Genomic DNA, 20588 nt, shown 5'->3' on the forward strand with positions numbered 1-20588 from the left:
ACAACTGTTTGCTCTTTAAACACAACGTACTCAGTAAATATCACATGATATTCTTGTTTTGTCACAGAATTTTACAATAATCAGACTACATCTGCCTCTGTCTCCACTATTAGATGATAAATGCCTTAAGGAAAGGGAAAAGAATATTAAGTATTTATCTTTGAACTCCCAGCACTTTCTGTCCAGCTCTTTCTCCATTTAGAATATATATGATTATTATTTTTAAACCCAGGTAAAGGGAACATATTACAGTATAAAGAGATTTAAAGGAAGAAAAACCTTGGTTTGAATTCTAACTCTCTCATTTGGTATTTGTAAATTCTAACTCTCTCATTTGGTACCGTATAATTCTGAACTAGATCCATAAATGCCTCTTCTATAAGATAAGGAAAATATCTACAACATGAATTTTTCTTAGGCTTGCATGGTGTTATATTTGTTAGGCTTTGTGTCACATGGTATAATTGCTCTAAATGTGCAGTTCTGACCTGGGGATGAAGATGAAAGTCATCTGGATGTTGGAAGTAGATTTGGTAACAAGATAGATTTATTAGTGGAGAAAGTTTTTTTCCAAACTTCAGTGTTAAAAAAGAAAGGAAGAAAGAAAGAAATGAGTCATACAAAGTTTTTCAAACTACATTACTTTTTTTTACTGTGAAATACAAAAGGATGTAATTGTGTGTAGTTGGCAACGATTCTTACCCTTAATGTGATACTTGAGAAAATCCAAAATACAATCTTAGTTTTTAAAATCAGATCCAGAAGTAGTGTTCATCTCCTTTAGAAAGTGACTCAGTGAAAAAGTACTTGAGCTCAAAGGAAAAAAAAATTAGGACATTAAACTTTAAAAAATGATGCCTCTCTTTGAAGGTGGTACTGTGGGAATAAGGGAGATTTAAGATTTTCTATAAGACTAGGTGGTTTCTCTATCTCTCTCTTTTTCTTCTCTCTTTCCTCTTACTTTTTCTCTTTGAATAGGAACAATTATCAAAAAGGATTGGAATTTTAAGCATTAAAAAAAAACACCAAACACTCTAAATTACTAAAAATTCACTCAGATAAAATGATATTCTTTGTTACCTAGGTCTTTCTTTTTGACAGAGGAACAACAAGAGGAATTAGTTTTAGGAAGTAAGGAGGGAAGCATGATATTTGGTTTTCTAGTGTCATTACCCCTGGGATTTAACCTCCTCTGCCAGGAAGCATGGTACAAAGCACGGGGGTGTGTTTAATCTTTTTGTCAGGCTTCCCTACGTCCTCAGGCACAGAATTTCTTTCTTCAGAACCCAGCCTCACACATAGCCCCTTTTCCATTTAGCTGGTTCTTTTCCTTCTTAAGATTAATAACTTGGAGTTTATGTTACTCTACTAATACAAAAGGATGTAATTGTGTGTAGTTGATAATTGGGCCTAAAGTGGAGACTGAAATGTTTTTTACTTTCATTCTTTCTATTGATACCAACTTTGGTCATGAAAAAGAGATGGCCTGATTTTAAAAGGAAATGAAATTGAAAATTCAAGAATGCAAATAACTCTGTCCAAGATGACACAATACATAGACTCAAACTAGGATCTCTAAGCAGAAATCTGGGCCAGTTGTAATAGCAGGTGCTGAGCAGGTAAAGGACAGAATCCCAAGCCCTGGTTTGTGTTGGGTGCTGAACCCAGTTCCTTCACACTTAGTACTTGGGTTGCTTCCTTTATATAATGGCATCTTCTCTCATCTGTGCTGTATTCTTCTCAATGACAAGATGTCCTTTGGAATAAAGTTTTCTCTTAGAAGGTTTCCAAACTCAAAACCCAAACCCCGATACCCCCAAACACCACCATCACTACCAGTTTTTCTGATTATAATTTGTTTTCTATCCTCAGCATTTCCCGCTTTGTCTCATGAGTGTCTCATGAGGATGTGATCATTCCACATTGTATACATACATTTAACTACCACACTGAAGCCCAGCAATATGTACAATTTATACATATTAATAACATTTAAAAAATAAGAAAAACAAAGGTAAATATGAGGCAACCAGATTTGTTAAACTATGAAAGAGACTAGGGAGACGTTAACGGGGGACAGGAAGACCAATTCTCTGGATTTAAAATCGGTACAGCTAATGTCCAGGCTACTGAATTCTGCCTTTGAAAACTTGGCAGAAACCAGAAGTTCTTACTACAAGCTTCCCTCCTTAGGACTGTATTTCCCTCCAAAGGTAAACGTGTTAAATTCAGAGCCTTTCTCTTCTTTTCCCAACTCTGGACTCTAATATAATTTATTTCTTTAGTATCCCAAACTATGAGGGAATGATTTATGCTGTTATTTTAGATGAGAAAGAGAGGACAAAGGAGAGGAGAAGGAGGAGGAGGAACAGAGGTAGGTGTAAGAGTAAATCTTTTGGGGTCAGCTTGAATCAGTCTCCACTTTAGGCCTAATTATTTTCTAGAACAGGTAGAGGTCACCTGATACAAATTGCAGCCCCTTTTAATTTTATTCCTTTAATAATAACTGACTAAAATACCAGAGAGGAAAACAAGGTCTGGGATAACCAAAACTCAGGCAGTACCCAGGTAAAGGAGGGAGTCTAAAGCTTCTAGCACAGGACACTGGGGTCTGCCTGGGCTTATGGATGACAGTGAATCTGCTTGGTCTTTTTCAGAAGAGACATTTTCCCTCAGCACCTGGAGTCTGTGAAAGAGGGCTTCCTGGACCAGGGGGATTTTGTAGGATTGGAGATGGGAGTAGAAAAAGGGTAAACATAGCCATATCTTCTCTCTCATATGTGGAAGTCACTTTTTTAAAAAAAATTGATCTAAATGTAGAATAGATACTGGAAAAGGGGAGGGAGGGTAGATAAAGAGCAGCTGGATGTGATCATTGCACATTGTATACATACATTTAACTATCACACTGAAGCCCAGCAATATGTACAATTTATACATGTTAATAACATTTTAAAAAATAAGAAAAACAAAGGTAAATATAAGGCAACAAGATTTGTTAAACTGTACCCTGTAACTGGCCTGAGTTCCTATACTGCAACCTTGAACCTATACACTTACACATATTTTGTGCCTCAATATCCAAAATTCCTCAAATATACATCAAACTTGCTTGTGGAATTCATTTTCTCCCTTTATTAAAAGCAGAAGCTTTTGAGAACTTAGTATTTATCAAGTTCTTTTAGGCACAAATATGTATGCAATTGTTTTTAGGAATCTCTATGACTGATAAAACAGTCAAAACAACAATTAAAAGCTACATTTGTTTATGCAATAGAGAGGGTAGCTTCCACCTAGGTGTTTATCAAGGACTTCAGAGAGAATTTAAGGAAATCTTGGAAAGAAATTGTAGATAGGCTATTCAAAAAATATTTGCCACTGATAGAATCTAAAGAGTAAAATAATTTCAGTAACATAATTTGATGCCTTTAAAGATATCAAAGAAGATTTTGAGATAGAAAATAATGATTGATATTCTGAAATCTGAAGGATGAGAAGTATCAGCCAGGTAAAAGAAGGAGAGTAGAGAGCATTCTAGGTACACAGGGAGCATTTATAAAATCCTTGCTGGAAAAAAGAGCTTGGCCAAAAAAAATAATAATAATATTTCTAAAATGGTGGACAAGGCAGGAAGCAGCAAGAGAGGAGCCTGGAGAAGCTGGTAGGAGCCCAGTCATGCAGGGTGTGGTACACAGAATAAGCAGCTCAGGTTTTTCTTATATGACACGGGCAGCTGAGAAAAAGGTTTTCAGCAGGACTAAGACATGTGTTAGGGAACTTCATGTCAGGGGGCTTTTTAAATAGAACACAGAAGCAAATGGAGATAAGAAGTAGTGTTGGAGAAGGATATGAAGACCACACCATCAAATCTAGTGTTTTCTCATTTCACTATAAGGACAAAGGAGATCCAGCAAAGTTCTTTTTTAAAAAAGTGAAGCGGGGGGGGGGGGGGGGGGGAGGCGTTGTCTACATGTTAAGATTTAAATTTGTTCTTTGCTACAGATTGACCAGAGAGCGACAAGATCCCAAGAGTCTTTTATGCCATGCTTCTAAAGTCACCAGATAATCTGCCAATAGTAACACCATGGGGTCATGGGCTTTATCCAGCACTACCTTGGCCTCCTGCAAGGTCAAGGACAGAAAGGTGCAATTGGCAGTGTAGGAAACCCCTTTTGAAATATTTCTTTCAGTTCAAATTTAGGTACTTGGTTCATCAACTCAATAGATCAAAATAATCTGAGATATGAGAAATTCCAAACATGGAAGATTTTCTCTTTTTCTTTCCTGATGATTTGTGTCTATTGTTTTCTTGTATTCCACACTAAATCTTACTAAAGGTCTATCTCGGTAATAATAGTTTGTGCCTAAATTGTCCCCAAGATTCTGAAAGTAATGTGATTTCTTAAATTAGCTGCATACAGGCCTCTCTGTGAGAAATTTGTACATGCTATTGGTCCTCTGGAAATTTGGGAGAATGCATAGAAGTACTTTAGAATCTTAGATCTTTAGAAGAAACAATTCTAGCATAAGAAATCCATTCCATATGTGCAGAAACAAAACAGTTTCAACCCAAGGTTAAAATAGAGTAGAATAAGGGGAAATAGGTAGGGAGAGACAGGTAATGTTTCATACATATTTGAGAATTGAATTTTTCTTGAAAATTGAGAAAGTGTTTGGAGAATTGTAAATCACTTTTAAAACCTAAATGACCTTATATGATTGATTAAAGTCAGGTTACATGAAGGGAAGATAATTTCTACCAGTCCTGCCTAAAATATGTCCATGAATCAACTCATGTTAAAACTGAAGGAACCATTTGTTCAAGCTCATTTCACCAAATAACAATGATGATGATGATGATGATGATGACGACGACAATGATGATGACGATGATAAAGAGAATGCAGCAGCATCACCTGATATCCACTTTAATCTCAGCCTTGGTCCCCAAAGAGGACTCTCCCATAGTTCATGTATTTTCCTTTTAGAAGCATGTGACTGTCAACTCCACTTAGAATGTGGTTTGCTTACTTCTAGAAATAAATATAAAATACATGAAATGGAATAACAAAGAGAAAAAAATAAAGCTGAAAATAAAAATACATGCTTACATTAAATGACAATTAAATGAGGAATAGAACTGAAAATATTTTATAGAATGCTATTTATAAGAATATTTCTTCCAAAACTTCTAGAGAATGTGTATGGTTGGATATAATGCCAAGAGTCACTAAGACGAGGGGCATCACACTATATCTGACAAACTACCAAATCAGTTTTAGGGATCTGCATTTTTCCAATTTGGCTGCCTCTTCATCTCCAAACCAATGCCAAGGCTTCAGTTATCATTCAACTATATGAAACTAGCTTCGAAATTTCTTAAGCATAACACAATGTTGTAATCAGACATATTCAAATTTGGTATTTCAAAAGTCATTGTCTTCTCATAGAATAAATGGAATCTGATACCGTCTTGAATATCATGACAGATGGGCTCATCATTTCATAGCAGATGGCACGATGATTAGGCTAAACTCTGAAATCTTAAATACTAAAATATGAACATCTATCCAACAGCTAAGGACACTGAAAGTACCCTTTTAGAAACAATGTATTTCAAGGAGATATTTATTTAAAACTTGAATATTGTTTAGCTCTGGGGGAACTTAGAATTTTCTTGTAAAAAATACATTCTATTGTGGAAAGAGCAGAGACCTGGTGTCAGGATAACCTTGACTTGAGTCTAGATTTGCTGTTTACCATTTGTGTTGTAAGAGAATTCAACTCAAGTTTCTTGGTCTACAGTTGGGTTAATAGTACATTCCTCATGGGATTTGAAGGATTATTTAACAAACTAGCACATATAAAAACATCTCACAGTTATCTACTCCCTGCAAACACATTTCTTAACATTTTTTTTAAATGACAAATCGTAAAACTGCTCTGCATTTACAGCTGAAAGGAAAATTATGATGCGTTTTCACAAATACTATTTTTTTTGTTCTATTTCCTAGATAGGAACTTTAATACAACAAACTCTAAGAAACAGAAAACAAATAATTGAATAAAAGCATTTATAAATATGCTATCCCATGCAAAGCCTATATATGAAAGATAGAGAAAGTCATCTTTATTCATCTCTAAATACACGTTTTTAAAGCATTTCTTATATCATTATTTTACTTGATCCTTACTATCATTGACTAACCTAGAATTAACTGCATCTAAATAAAATTTAAAAGCTGAAACAGAAAATTAATTGGTTTCACCAATATAACAAAAGATAAAGCCAGATCTGAAAGTCACATCTGCAAATTCTTGGCCCTGCTCCAGAGGAAAAGGATTTTGCAGTGTTTCAAAGTTGTAGTCTCTGAGTTGCAGTGGATATTATTGATTACATTCTTCAGATTTCTGTCCATCAACAGTGTCGAAAGCTTGCACTGGAGCAATTATTTCCACATGTTTTCAGCCATTTAATTTGGGTGCTATTGATCCCCATCATCAGATCTAAGAGTTTGTCAAGATTTGTTAAAACTGATTTATGTATTTAGTTTTCCTGTTTTAAGTAATTGATTTTCGTAATAAACACAGGAACCAGTCAGAGTCAAAGAAAGGCAAAGTAAATTTTGCTGGGTAACCTGAGAAAGAAAATATTCTTCTTTTTTCTTTGAAAATGTTCTTCCTTCGGAATCTGTGTTGTACAAGTCTAGATTGAAGTAGATATTTTTCAATAATTAGAGGACAGCCCAGAGCAACCACGGCATCATGTGAAACTGGTGGCAGAACCCAACATTGCAGAGATCAGAAAGTTTGATCCTTGTTGGTACCATTGGCCTCTGGATCAAGCTATAACTGAATCACCCATAAACTTTTTGTTACATGTGCCAATGAAGTCTCTTTGTTGTTCAATCCAATTAGATTTTTTTAAAAAGGAAAAATTTATTTGGGTGGGTTTGGGAGTTCATAGTTTTAGAGGTTTCAGTACATAAATAGCCAGTTCTATTTCTAGGGCCCTGAGGTGAGGTAGAACATCATGATGGAAGACTGTGGTGCAAGAAAGCAGCTCAGGACATCACACCAGGAAAGAGAAAGATTACCCTTACCACAGACAAAATAAAAACCCGAAAGGCATTCCCCTAAGTACCCATCTCCTCTAGCCACATCTTACCTATCTACATTTACCACCAGTTAATTCCAATCAATGTTCAATCCAATTAGATTTGAATTTTTTTCTTGAAATATAAAATTTGTGTTGAAATCAGAGCCTTACATTTTCACAGAAGAAAACAGATATTGCTTGAAGCCAACATCTGAATTTCTTGGACAATGTATCTCTGAAATGCCATTTTAAGTCAATTTTGAAAAGGATTGACTTTTCAAAATTTTGTAAATGACTTTCTAATGAATGCACTTGAGCATCATTTCATCAACTTACAAAGAAGGGATTTAGCAAAATCTCGGGGTCAAGTGTATAGCTAGAAAAAACATAACACTTATGCCTGACCTTAAGGAGCTTATAACATGATTAGGTAAATAAGGCTAGCCAATATGATACAACGAACGAAAAGCACTGGACTGCATATGAACATGTTAAGTGGCACAGGGGAAATGTGACTGCCATTACTGTGCATGTGAAACCTGTAGACTCAGGAAAACATTCACAGAAAAATTGAAACAAGGAGAGCTCTGGTGTTGTAACTGTAGATATAACAGGTAAAAGAGTGTTGACAAAATTATCAGGTAATTAAAAATATATTTATGACATATATGGCTGCCCACATATGCTCAACATTTTACTTTTGGCTATTTCCACAGTCACATAACACTGAAAAAAGAGTTGGGCTAAGACTCAGGAGCCACATATTTCTATTTGGCTTCTAATATTTGCTATTTAAATTTTTTTTATTCTAAAATATTATATTTATTTGAAATACATATTAAATACCCCACATTGGTGTATAGTTCGGCACCATTTTTACATGTGGAGATGTGTGTAACTATCATTTCAGTAGATTTTCAGAACTACTTCATTTCCAAGACTTCCCTCATGCTCCTCCCTCCCACAACCGGAAACCCTGGCAACCACTAATTTGTTCTCAATGCTTGTCATTCTAAGAATGTTACATAATTGAAATTCATTTGACTCGTCTTGTTCATTTTCTATTTATTTATTCCTGCTTTATTTGCCCCTTCTTTCTGTAGGTTATTTTAACATCTTATACTTATTTATCATGGTTTTTTGAGTGTCTCTGTTTACCCAGTTTTTAGTAGTTACTTTAGGCATTAGACTCACATAATTTATAACATTATACCATGTTGACATTTTACCACCCTAAGTGAAGTACAGAGAACTTGCCTTTTGTTGTTGTTGTTGTTGCTAGGAAGTGAATCCAGAGATACTTTATCATTGAGACACATACTCAGCCCTTTGTAGTTTTTATTTTGAGACTGGGGCTTGCTAAATTGCTTAGGGCCTTACTAAATTGCTGAAGCTGGCCTTGAACTTTCGATCTTCCTACCTCAGCCCCTGGAGTCACTGGGATTATAGGTCTGCACCATGGCACCTAGCAAATTTCCCTCCACTTATGCCACAATACACCCCCAACTTCTTAGCATAATTGTCTCTACATACATTGATAACCACATCAGTGTTACAATTTTTTGTTTTGACTCTCACGTATACGTTAGAAAACACAAGTAAAGTCTGTTTCAGATACAGTTTCCATATATTTTCACTCTTACCATTGTATTTTCTACCTTCCTAATGTTCTAGACTTACTTTTCTTAATTCTTTTCTGTGTAGAGAACTTCCCTTCATGCCCTCTTATGATAGAACTACATGTAACAAATTGTTCTCCTTCATCTGAGAATCTCTTAATTTTTTAATTTATTTTTGAGGGTTATTTTTGCTGTACATAAAATTCTAGGTTGAGAGTTGATTTCTTTCAACACTGGATAATCATTGTGCCATTTCATTTGAGTCTATGTTATTTCTGATGAGAAATCTGCTGTAGTTTGAATTATTTTTCAGTACAGTGTCATTCCTCTCTTGTTGCTGTCAATAATTTTTCTTTGTTTTTAACTTTCATAGTTTGATTAAGATGTACCTTGGCATAGATTTCTGAGAGTTTAATCTTGTTAAGAAATCACTCAGTTTCGTAAATCTTTAAATTTGAATCTTTAACCTGTTAGAGTCTGTAAACAAGTCAAGATGGCGCCTGGCAAAATGCCAGAGGGAGTGGTTTGTAAAGTAACTGCCAGGGAGCCATTAAGTGTGGAGATTCCTTATTGGTTGACTGCTGTATGTAGTTTATGTTAATTAAGATAAGCTGTGTGGAATGTATACATACCTCTGTTGTCCTACAATAAATGGTTCCCACTGCTGCTGTATCAATGTACACAAGTTGTTCGTCACCCCCGGGGTTATTTTGCTACAGCCAGACTGCGACATTAACCAAATTTGCAGATTCTTCAGTGATTACCCCATGTACAATAGAACATCCTTAGCAAAATATCTCATGAACATGAAATTAAAAAAAAAAAAGTAAAACCAAGCAAAGGGAGGATGTACACCAAAGGAAGAGTCAATCAAAGGATTAAAAAAAAAAAAAAAAAACCAGAAATAAACCAAAATGACTGGATATACAAATCATATCTCAATAATAACATTGAATGTAAGTGGCCTAAACTCATCATCCAAAAGACATAGACTGGCAGATTGGGTTAAAAAATAAGAACTAACAATATGCTATCTTCAAGAGACTCATCTCATAGGCAAAGGCATCCACAGACTGAAGGTAAAAGGATGGGAAAAAACATATCATGCACATGGGCCATATAAACAAGCAGGAGTTTCCATCCTCATATCACTTCAAGCCAAAGTTAATCAAAAGGGACAAAGAAGAACATTTCATACTGCTTAAGGGAATTATACATCAACAAGACATAACAGTCATAAATATTTATGCTCCAAACAATGGAGCATCTACATATATCAAAGAAAGCCTTCTGAATTTCAAGAATCAAATAGACCACAACACAATAATACTGGGTGACTTTAAAACACCTCACTACTGGATAGATCCTCAAAACAAAAACTAAACAAAGAAACTATAGAACTAAACAATACAATCAATAAATTTAGACTTAACAGATATATAGAGAATAGTTCATCCATCATTGATTGAATACAGTTTTTTTCTCAGCAGCAAACAGATTCTTTTCCAAAATAGACCAAATTGTATGCCACAAACAATTTTTAGAAAATAAAAATAGAGATAATGCCCTGCATTCTATCAGATTATAATAGAATGAAATTAGAAATTAAGGGTAAAATTAAAAATAGAAGCTACACTAACACCTGGAGACTAAATAACATGCTATTGAATGAGAAATGGATAGCAGAAGAAATTAGGGATGAAATAAAAATGCTTAGAAGTAAATAAGAATAGTGATTGTGATGGTTAATTTAAATTGTTGTTTGATTGGATTAAGAGATGCCAAGGATTAAGAGAGTCAGTGAGGGTGTGACTAGGAATGATTGGCATGTGGTATGGCCAACTAAAATTGAGACCTTCCCTAAGCAATTGGATGAGGGCTTGGATGGAATAAAAATTGGAAGAACACAGAAGAAACAGCAGATGCAACTTTGTTCTTGAACAGTTTCTTAATTGCTGCTGCAATCATCTGAGGTTATTGGATTCTCACTTCTTCACTCTTCCAAAGCAGACTCTGACAGTGATTCTCCAGAAGACTTAGGTTTCCTACTAAGGTAGCACCATTGATTCCTCCTTGTTCTGGGGCTTCAGCCTCTTGGACTGTGCAGTTGCTGGTTCTCCCAGCTTTCTAGCATGTAGTCAGCCATTGTGAATGATCCAGCTTCTAGTCACATAACCCAACCTTATAATTATTCTTTTATAATTTTATAATTATACTTCCTATTGAATCTGTTCCCCTAGAGATCCATAATATAGTGATACAACATATAAAAATCTTTGGGTCACTATGAAGGCAGTTTTAAGAGGTAAGTTCATTGCATTGATCTCATTTATTAAAAGAATGGAAAATAGCCAAAAAAATAACCCAATATTATATCTCAAAGCCGAGAAGAAGAAGAAGAAGAAGAAGAAGAAGAAGAAAGAAGAAGGAGGAGGAGGAGGAGGAGGAGGAGAAGGAGAAGGAGAAGAAGAAGAAATAATCAACACCAAAAGCATTAGAAGATAGGAAATAATTAAAATCAGAGCTGAAATCATTGAAATGGAAACAAAAGAAACAATTGAAAATGACAAAACAAAAAGTTGTTTTTTTGAAAAAATAAATAAAATTGATAAACCCTTAGCCACCCTAATGAAAAGGAGAGAGAAAACTCAAATTACTAAAACTCATGATGAAAAAGGAAGTATCATGACAGACACTATGGAAATATAAAAAAAAAAACAGAAACTACTTTGAAAATTTATACCCCAACAAAATAGAAATTCTTGAAGGCATTGACAAATTTTTAGACATTTGACTTACCCAAATTGAATTAGGAGGATATAGATGATATAAAATAGAAAGTACAATTTCAACCAATGAAATAGAAAATACAATCAAAAGCCTACCAACTAAGAAAAGCCCATGACCAGATGGATTCTTAGCTGAGTTCTACAAGACCTTCAAAGAAGAATTAAGACCAATATTCCTCAAATTATTCCATGAAATAGGAAAGGAGAGAACCCTTCCAAACTCATTCTATTAGGCTAATATTATGTTGATATCAAAATCAGACACAAACACCCATCAAAGAAAGAAAACTTCAGACCAATATGCTTGACTGAACATTGATGCAAGAATTCTCAATAAAATTCTGGCAAATCATATACAGAAACATACTAAAAAAACAGTGCACCACAATCAAAGGGATTTATTCCAGGGATGCAAGGTTGGTTCAACATACAAAAATTAATAAATGCAATTAATCACATCATCAGACTTAAAGACAAGAATCATATAATTAACTCAATAGATGCAAAAAAAGGCATTTAACAAAATATAGCACCCCTTCATGTTCAAAACACTGGAAAAACTAGGGATAGTAGGAACATACCTTAACATTGTGAAAGCTATATATGCTAAACCCAAGGCCAACATCATTCCAAATGTAGAAAAATTGAAAGCATTCCCTCTAAAAGTGGCAACAAGACAAAGATACCCTCTTTAACCACTTTTATTCAACATCATCCTTGAAACTCTAGCCAGAGCAATTAAAAGAAAGAAATTAAAGGGGTACAACTAGGAAAAGAAGAACTTCAACTATCCCTATTTGCCAATGACATCATTCTATATTTGGGAGATCCAAACAATTCCACCAGGAAATTTCTGTAACTCATAAATAAATTCTGTAAAGTAGCAGAATATAAAATTAACACCCAGCTGGCCACAGTGGTGCATGGCTATAATACCAGTGACTTGGGAGGCTGAGGTAGGAGGATCCACATAAACAAGTTTCAGCAACAGTGAGGAGCTAAGCAACTCAGTGAGACCCTGTTTCTAAATATTTAAATAAAATACAAAATAGGGCTGGGAATATGTCTCAGTGGTCAAGTGCCCCTGAGTTCAATCCCTGATATTAAAAAAACACAAAATTAATATTAATCAAATGCATTCCTATACATCAGTGATGAATCTACTGAAAGAATAATTAGGAAAACTACCCCATTCCCAATAGCCTGAAAAAGTGAATAAATATAAATATATAAATATATATCAAAAGAGGTAAAAGACCTCTACAATGAAAACTATAGAACACTAAAGAAAGAAATTAAAGAAGACCTTAGAAGATGGAAAGGTCTCTCATATTCTTGGATAGAGAAAATTAACATTGTCAAAATGACCATAATATAAAAAGCACTATACAAATTTAATTTGTTTCCTATTAAAATCCCAGTGACATTCTTCATATAAATATAAAAAGCAATCATGAAATTCATTTGGAAAAATGAGAGACCCGGAATAGCCAAAGCAATCCTTAGTAAGAACAGTAAAGCAGGAGGCATCACAATACCAGACCTTAAATTATATTACAGAGCTGGAGTAATAAAAACAGCATTTTACTGGCACCAAAACAGACACATAGGCCAATGGTAAAAAATGGAAGACACAGAGACAAACCCACATCAATACTGTTATCTCATAATAAATAAAGGTGCCAAAAATATACATTGGAGAGAAGATAGCTTCTTCAACAAATGGTACCCCAATAAATATTTTTGTATAGAATGAATGATTAACAAATAAGTGAATAGCTTTTCTTACTTGAGTACATTACCTTGTAGAAGCTGGTAGGCCAAATGGATCAATATTTATAATCTCTGACCAGCTTACTTTACTGACAACGAACATATAATCAACCAAGTAATTATTTCAAAAGATATACAAATTAAAAATCACTTTATAGAGTTTAGTATTAGCTTGATATCCTATGTATTTGCCCTAGAGTAATATTCTACCTATTGCAACATGGGAGAATCCTTCAAATAAAGTAAATTTGACATTACAAAATTAGGATGTTTTAAGGCAGCATAACACTATAAAGAGAGGACAAAACTGGGGATTCAGAAGACTTCAATTTGAAATATGTCTCTGATATTTATTTCCTGGGTGATTCTGTTTCACCTCTAAGCCACCACTTTGTTACTATAAAGTAAGTGCAATAATAACTTCCTAGATCCAGTTCTACTAGAGATCAAATGAAACAATTTTTGAAAGAATTCACCTCAATGGGTTGCACATTGTAGGACTGAATAATTTTTTATTAACACTTTAATTAGTGTTTTTCCTTCATAATTGTAGAAGTCCTTGACCCATACATACCTGATCTTAGAAGAAAACATATATGGATTTGCATCCAACCTCTTTGGATGCCAGCAGACAAAAGTTTTACATTGGGAAGAGTTACTATAGTCTGATTAATCCAAGTCCCCAAGAACAGTTGTTAGGATCTAGGGTCACTGAAAATAGTGATCCAAGTTTCACACAAAAGCATTGGCCTAAGAGAGCTAATACAAAGCCCATGTTCTGCTCACTAAGCTCCTTCAACCAGAGTGAGTACTTTGTATACAGATGCCTTTTGGTCTTGATTATTATTATTATTATTATTATTTGTCATCTAAGACACAAATAATTGACAAGGCTAAAATAAGATGGCAAATCTCATGGCTGATGTGAGGTAAGTTCTATGAGAAAGTCCTTTGCATTATTCAAACATAAGGCCAACAATTCTCACAATGTCTTTGTATAACCTCATCTCTTAATGATGTACATGTCAGTTAGTAGTTTGTGACAATATTTTAATTCTTAAACTACATAAAATAAGTATAATAGATAACAGAGTTACAAAAGACAGAAGAAAAACATTAATTATTTGGGCAATTCCAGGAGGTCTTATGATATATAAAGGAGAATTTGACTAACCATGCTCTAGAAGGGCAAGGAATGCCAAAATTTTCCCTAGGACTAAGAAAAGAATCTGGGAATAATTTTCACTTTTATAATTAGGGCTCTTAATACATAATTGTTTGATATAGGGTCTAAGACCTAATCAACTGTTTCTATCAGTTGCAAAGATCAGTCTATTAAAATCAACTTGGGTGGGAGTGAGGGTAGAAGAATTCTTCATCTTAGGCATTGAGACAAGAAAAAATATGGAATCACTTTCATGTTTTAGACTCTTTCACAAGTAAAATGGGACTTACTCCTTAAGACCCTTTTGCAGGTACTTTTTCTCCATTTTCAGATAGTAAGCCAAATCTCTAACAGGTTCACAAAGGTGGTAAGAAAGGTTCACAAAGGTTCACAAGCTGCAGTCAGAACTTGAACTTTCTGGAGTCAGATTTTGTATTCTCTCTACTTTCTTTTAGCTCCTCCTTCTGAGCAGCTCGAACCTGTTATAGGACTCTTACTTCAACCATGCCAGTATGATCAGAGGATTTAAGAAACTCTAAGGGTTTCAAAATGTCCCAGAGCTCCTGATAACTCTCACCTTATCACAGTGGCCAACACGGGGCAGCTACCCAATCCTGCCAAATCCAGTGCAAGTCCTTTTCTCTCTGCACAAGCAGGCTTTCTTCTTTTAAAATTCCATCCCTTCAATGACTTATATCTGCAGAAGAATGAAAAGTCATCTCTCATCTTGGCAGAGGACAAAGCAAGGCAACTTGATTGACTTGGGAAGAAAGAAAGGAAATTTGTTAGTCCCCTTCAGAAAATAGCCATCTCCTTTCTCTGTGATTGTCACCTCTGGTCTCAGAATTTAGGGGTTACAAAAAGCAGAACACATAATATGATTCTGTCTTGATAAATCTGTGGGCTCTATTGCCAGCCCTTTCAGCAGTCACATACAGGACTCATCATATGTACCTGTCCTGATTCCCTGCATGTCCCTGGAGCTTATAGCTTCTCTGGAATGACTAATTTTACTTTTATCATTTCATCTTGAACAACTTTCATTTTAGAGGAAAATAAAATAATTTTTGAATGTGTCTGATTTCTTTCAAGACATTATAAAGTCCTAGGGGTAGAGAAAGCACCCACATGGAAAGAAAAAAATTTAACTTATTCATTACTAAATCATTTATATGGTAATATTCAGGAAGGATTAAGAGTTTGAGCATCATACTGAACAAGGTTCTAATCCTAGATACTGCATTTAATACTTGTTGGTCAAGTTATTTTATATCACTAGTAAAACAGAGGTATTACCAATCATTAATAATGCCCAAAGATATTATGGACATCAACTGGGAAAATCTCTATAGTCCCTTTGATGGCACCTCTCCTTAAGCAAACAACCAGTGATTGCTCTCTGCTGCATGTGTTCATAGGATTGATCTGACACTGACATAGGTTTTTAGGAGTGAGAAATGAATGAGACTCCATCTCTGACTTCAGGGATAATGACTACTTACAAATTATAACATATGAAGTACTGAGCTAAAGAGAGAATCCAAAGAAGGAGGCACTCAACTTAATCTAGTGGTTGTCTCTCTGTTGAGCCCCTCCAGTGTCTTTATCCTATAAAACATATTTATTCTCTGAAAAAATAGCTTGCCTACATATCCCTGGAAACACTTCCCTGAACACAGAAGTGCATCTTTTCATATTTCATTCTGTTTCCTGATATACATGGTCTAGCATACAGCCTATATAGAAAGATTTCAGTAAATATTGTACAAAAGAATAAATGATATGAGGTGGTGTGTAAAACAGGTACTGGGTAAAATGAAGCTACCTTTCAGGTTCAAGTAGGTTTATGCACATATAAATATGAAGGGTCTCATTATGGGAGACCTTGTAGGCTAAAATAAGAAATTTGGGCTCTATCATGTAGAGCCATTGAAAGTTCTGGGAGGCAGAAGAAATACCAAAATAAGTTTTTGAATTTTAATTTAAATATGTGCTATAGATATAGTGGAAAATCATGAGATAATAGATCAGTTGAGACACCAATATAGTATAAGAACTAAAAATAGAGGTGATGGGAGTCTGAGCAAAAGTGATACAAATATAAATAAAATCAGGGGACAGTTTCTCTCATTCCTAAAATCACCCAGCCTCCATCCAGCTCCCATCCTCCCATTAACTTTTCCACCCATCTATCTCACTTACGCACATTTTTTTATTACCTACCTCAGGCCAACATGGTTCTACACTCTAAATACTACATAATGAACCCTTGAGTGAGGTGAGATTGGACTTAGCAATTAACAGTTCTTATAGAAAAGAAAGGGGAGTCAAGTTGGGGCCTGATAATTAAAGCATTTGTGACAGTGAGTACTGAGTGCCTCTCCCTTAGTAAGGAGATTTCAAAACTAAAAGGCTTATTTCAACAGTTTTCACCTGCTCTTATATTTCTTTTGGACAAGTACTGGAATTAGAATCTCTGTTGAAACCAGTTACAGAGAACTTGTTCTTAGCAGAAAACAAAGGAAGACAAAGGTGTTGGGAAATAATCACCATCTCTCATTCCTAGGAGCACCCATCCTTTCCATCCACCTTTCATCCTTCCATTAACTCTTCCACCCATATATCTAACACACATTTCTTGACTACCTACCTCAGACCAAGCATGGTTCTGCTTTCTAAATATTTCATAATGACAGGCAGTTTGCAGCTCCCTGTGAGTCACATGACTGCAATAGCAACTGTACAAAGTACAGAATGATCCTAAAATTTTTTATTGCATTGATTGGTTTTGTTTCTTCATGGGGACAGCAGTAAATTACTTTTTTAAATTTAGCTTGGAGACCCTATAATTTCAACTCTAAGTGCAGAAATTGAACTGCTTTCAAGGATAGCAAAATGATGGCAGCATCCTGGTGGTAAAATACAATGACAAGCTAAAATACAATGCACCATTACATTGCCCTATGGGAACTGTATATCCATGCTGAGAGAGCAGGCATGGCTTTGTAAGCGCTATATTTAAACACACTCTGTGAGACTACTCTGCCTCTAAGAAGCAGAAAGGATAATGCATACTCTTAACTCATAGGGTTGGTGGAAAGATCACAAGAGAGAATGTCAGTGAGTATGACCTGTGAAACATACTAATATCAGGGAGTGTTATTTTTAAAAAATATTTATTTTTTAGTTGTACACAATATCCTTATTTTATTTATTTATATGTTGTGCTGAAGATTGAACCCAGGGCCTCGAATCTGCTAGGCAAGCACTCTATGGCTGAGTCACAATCCCAGCCACAGGGAGTGTTACTTTTTTTTTTAATCATTGTAAGGTCTTTCTTTCTTTCTTTCTTTCTTTCTTTCTTTCTTTCTTTCTTTCTTTCTTTCTTTCTTTCTTTCTTTCTTTTTCTTTCTTTCTTTCTTTCTTTTTCTTTCTTTCTTTCTTTTCTTCCTCTCCTTCCTTTTTTCTTTCTTGTCAAGAGTATTCCAAGTATCTCTAATTCCACTGAATTTAATTGGAAAAGGCAAACAACAATAATCCAGGAAGTAAATTGATTGGTTAATTTTGTTACCATCTAGCTAAGTTACCTTAAGCTAAATGTTTAACTTTTCAGTTTTCTCATGCTTGAAACAGATATGATCATAATGCACGTCCCAGAATATTTGTGCAAATCTTTAAGCTTCCCAGTCATTCCTTGAATCTACCAGCCTGAAAAATACTTGCCCTGCTGGCTCACATGATTCTTACCCACCAATCAGACTAGCCCTGCTGGCTCACCTGATCCTTACTCACCAATCAAAAGGCAACCCATGCTAACTGTCAAACCACCCCCAGCTCTATAAATTTGCAGAGCTGTTTCTCAATAAACGGGCATTTTCTCCCACGGCAAGCCTTGATCATTCTTTCAGTTCAGGTTTCTGCAGAGTTTCATGTCTCCTTTTATTTTCCTAGAAGCTCCATTCCTCACCTGAAATTCTGACTATTCTTCTTGCCTCTCAACTTCTCCTGAGACATTCTCACTTTTTTCTTTTTTAATCTTTCCCTGCAGTCTAGGACATATGCAGTGTGTTCTCATTTGATTAAAGCTCTAGCAAGTGTTTAATATAGCAAGTATTAAATAAGTGATGAATAAATGGATGAAAGATATACAACTGCCTTTGTACATGATAGGAGAGCTAGCAGTTATTAATAATTTTAAATCTCATTTGTTAAATATTACCTTATGATAGTGAATTCATAAAAAGTGAAGTAAAACTGAGTATAATAGTATTAATTAGTGGGAAAAAGCATTTGTATAGTCTCTCGATTTGGTTGTCACAACTGGGCTTGACATTATTAGCATCTAAGAGATAAAGCCCAGGGCAGCTGCTGCTAAACCTCCTACAATGCACAGGATAGCCCTCCACAATAAAGAGTTATTTGGCCCAAAGTGTACACAGTGCCAAAGTTAAGAGACTAATATTCTGGCTTCAATTAGAAGACATATTCTGAAGTGATTTGACATTCCTTAAGGCGTTTTGGCATTTATCATCCTTGACTTTAATTGAGGGAATGGTGTGATTTTTTTTTTTCATGGGAAGTTACTTTTTTTAAGAGGATCTGTGATTTGCTTTCAACAGTACTGACAAAAGAAAAGCAAACAGAACTTTTAGCCATAACAATCAGACCCTGGCTAACAATGGTTTGGCTTGCAACATTTTAACAGTGCAATGGCATAAAAGCAATATCCATTCAGTAAAAAAACACACTTTGACTTTTGATCTTTTCCAAGCTGCTCATATGTGACATGATAATTTTTGCTATGCTGGGAAGCAGCCACAAGCCATGGCTCCCAGTCAATCACACCACCACAAGAGTAAGCAACTGCTTCTACAGTACACTATGTTGCCAGTGATTATTGACTTCATATGTTCAATAAAGCACATGACATATTCAATACTTTATTATCAAAAAGTATTAGGCTTAGAGGTTTTTGTCAAAAGTAGGCTAATGTAAGTGTTCTCAGTAGTCTGAGGTAGGTGAGACTAAGCTACAGTGTTCAGTAACATTAGGTTAGGTATTAAATGCATTTTCAATCTACAATGGGTTAATTATGATGTAGCCTCATTGCTAAGTCAAAGAACATCTATAATGCTTCCAGTACTTTCTCATCTTGAGGAAGATACTGGCCTGATTAGACTTTGATTAGAGTGCAAAATTCTGTCAAGAAATCTGTGGGGCAAGCTAACCCCCTCACAGTGGGCTTAAGAAGATTAACTATCATAAGACTGTTCCGTCATGGACTATGGCAGATAACCATGGGAACTACGCTGATTTTCAAGGGAAAATATGTGTATGGTATTAGTTATGTTGATGGCTTTTCTGTTTTTAACTTTTCTCCCTCTCCCCACACACCTCTTTTCCATTACTGGGCATTGAACCCAGGGTCATTCTATCACTGAGCTATACATCCAAACCTTTTTATTACTTTATTTTAAAATTGGAGTCTCACAAAGTTACCCAGGCTAACCCTTAACTTGGTATCCTCCCACCTCAGCCTCCCAAGTCACTGGGACTATAGGCATACATCACCATTCCTCGATTGTTTTTAACTTTTTTCAAGGTATATTTTGTTTTCCCTTTAAGGATAAAACCTTGATATAATCATTACACACTGTAAACCATGTATCTGATTATCACGCTGTACCCTGTAGACATGTGTAATTGTTGCGGGTCAACTAAAAACTTTTAAACTAACAAATTTAGAAAAGGAGTTTTAAGATTAAAATAAAAAAATAAAAATAAAAAACTTATTTTGACCCTATCCCCAATGACTTCACCTCGTGCTATATCTCTCCTCTCCCGATTTCTACATTACAACTACATAGGCTCTATCTTAACTCTGAGAATCCTGTGTCCTGGCTCACTCCTGCCTTGGAAACATCCATAGGTTGCTTGTTAATTCCTACTGATTCCTCACAGCTCAGCACAAATGCCATTTTCTAGAGGGTCTCTGCCCTGGCACTGCATAAGTTTGGCCCTTAAATTATGCCATCATCTTGTGCCCAAGTCATTTTACAGCTGCCATCAAGTCAATTTTAGCCCGAGGCCAGCACAGTCTTCATAGGTGAAGCTTCAGCTACGTGAGAAATCCAAAGGGAGTT

The 20588-nt window shown here is 35.2% G+C and overlaps 1 pseudogene; it reads left to right on the top strand.

The window, feature by feature from the left end:
• The first annotated feature begins 2045 nt into the window (after window positions 1-2045).
• LOC143388032 (calcium/calmodulin-dependent protein kinase type II subunit gamma-like) overlaps window positions 2046-20588 on the top strand; it is a 53219-nt pseudogene continuing 34676 nt past the window's right edge.

This window comes from Callospermophilus lateralis, chromosome 2 (assembly GCF_048772815.1).
Source record: "Callospermophilus lateralis isolate mCalLat2 chromosome 2, mCalLat2.hap1, whole genome shotgun sequence".
Taxonomy (NCBI): Eukaryota; Metazoa; Chordata; class Mammalia; order Rodentia; family Sciuridae; genus Callospermophilus; species Callospermophilus lateralis.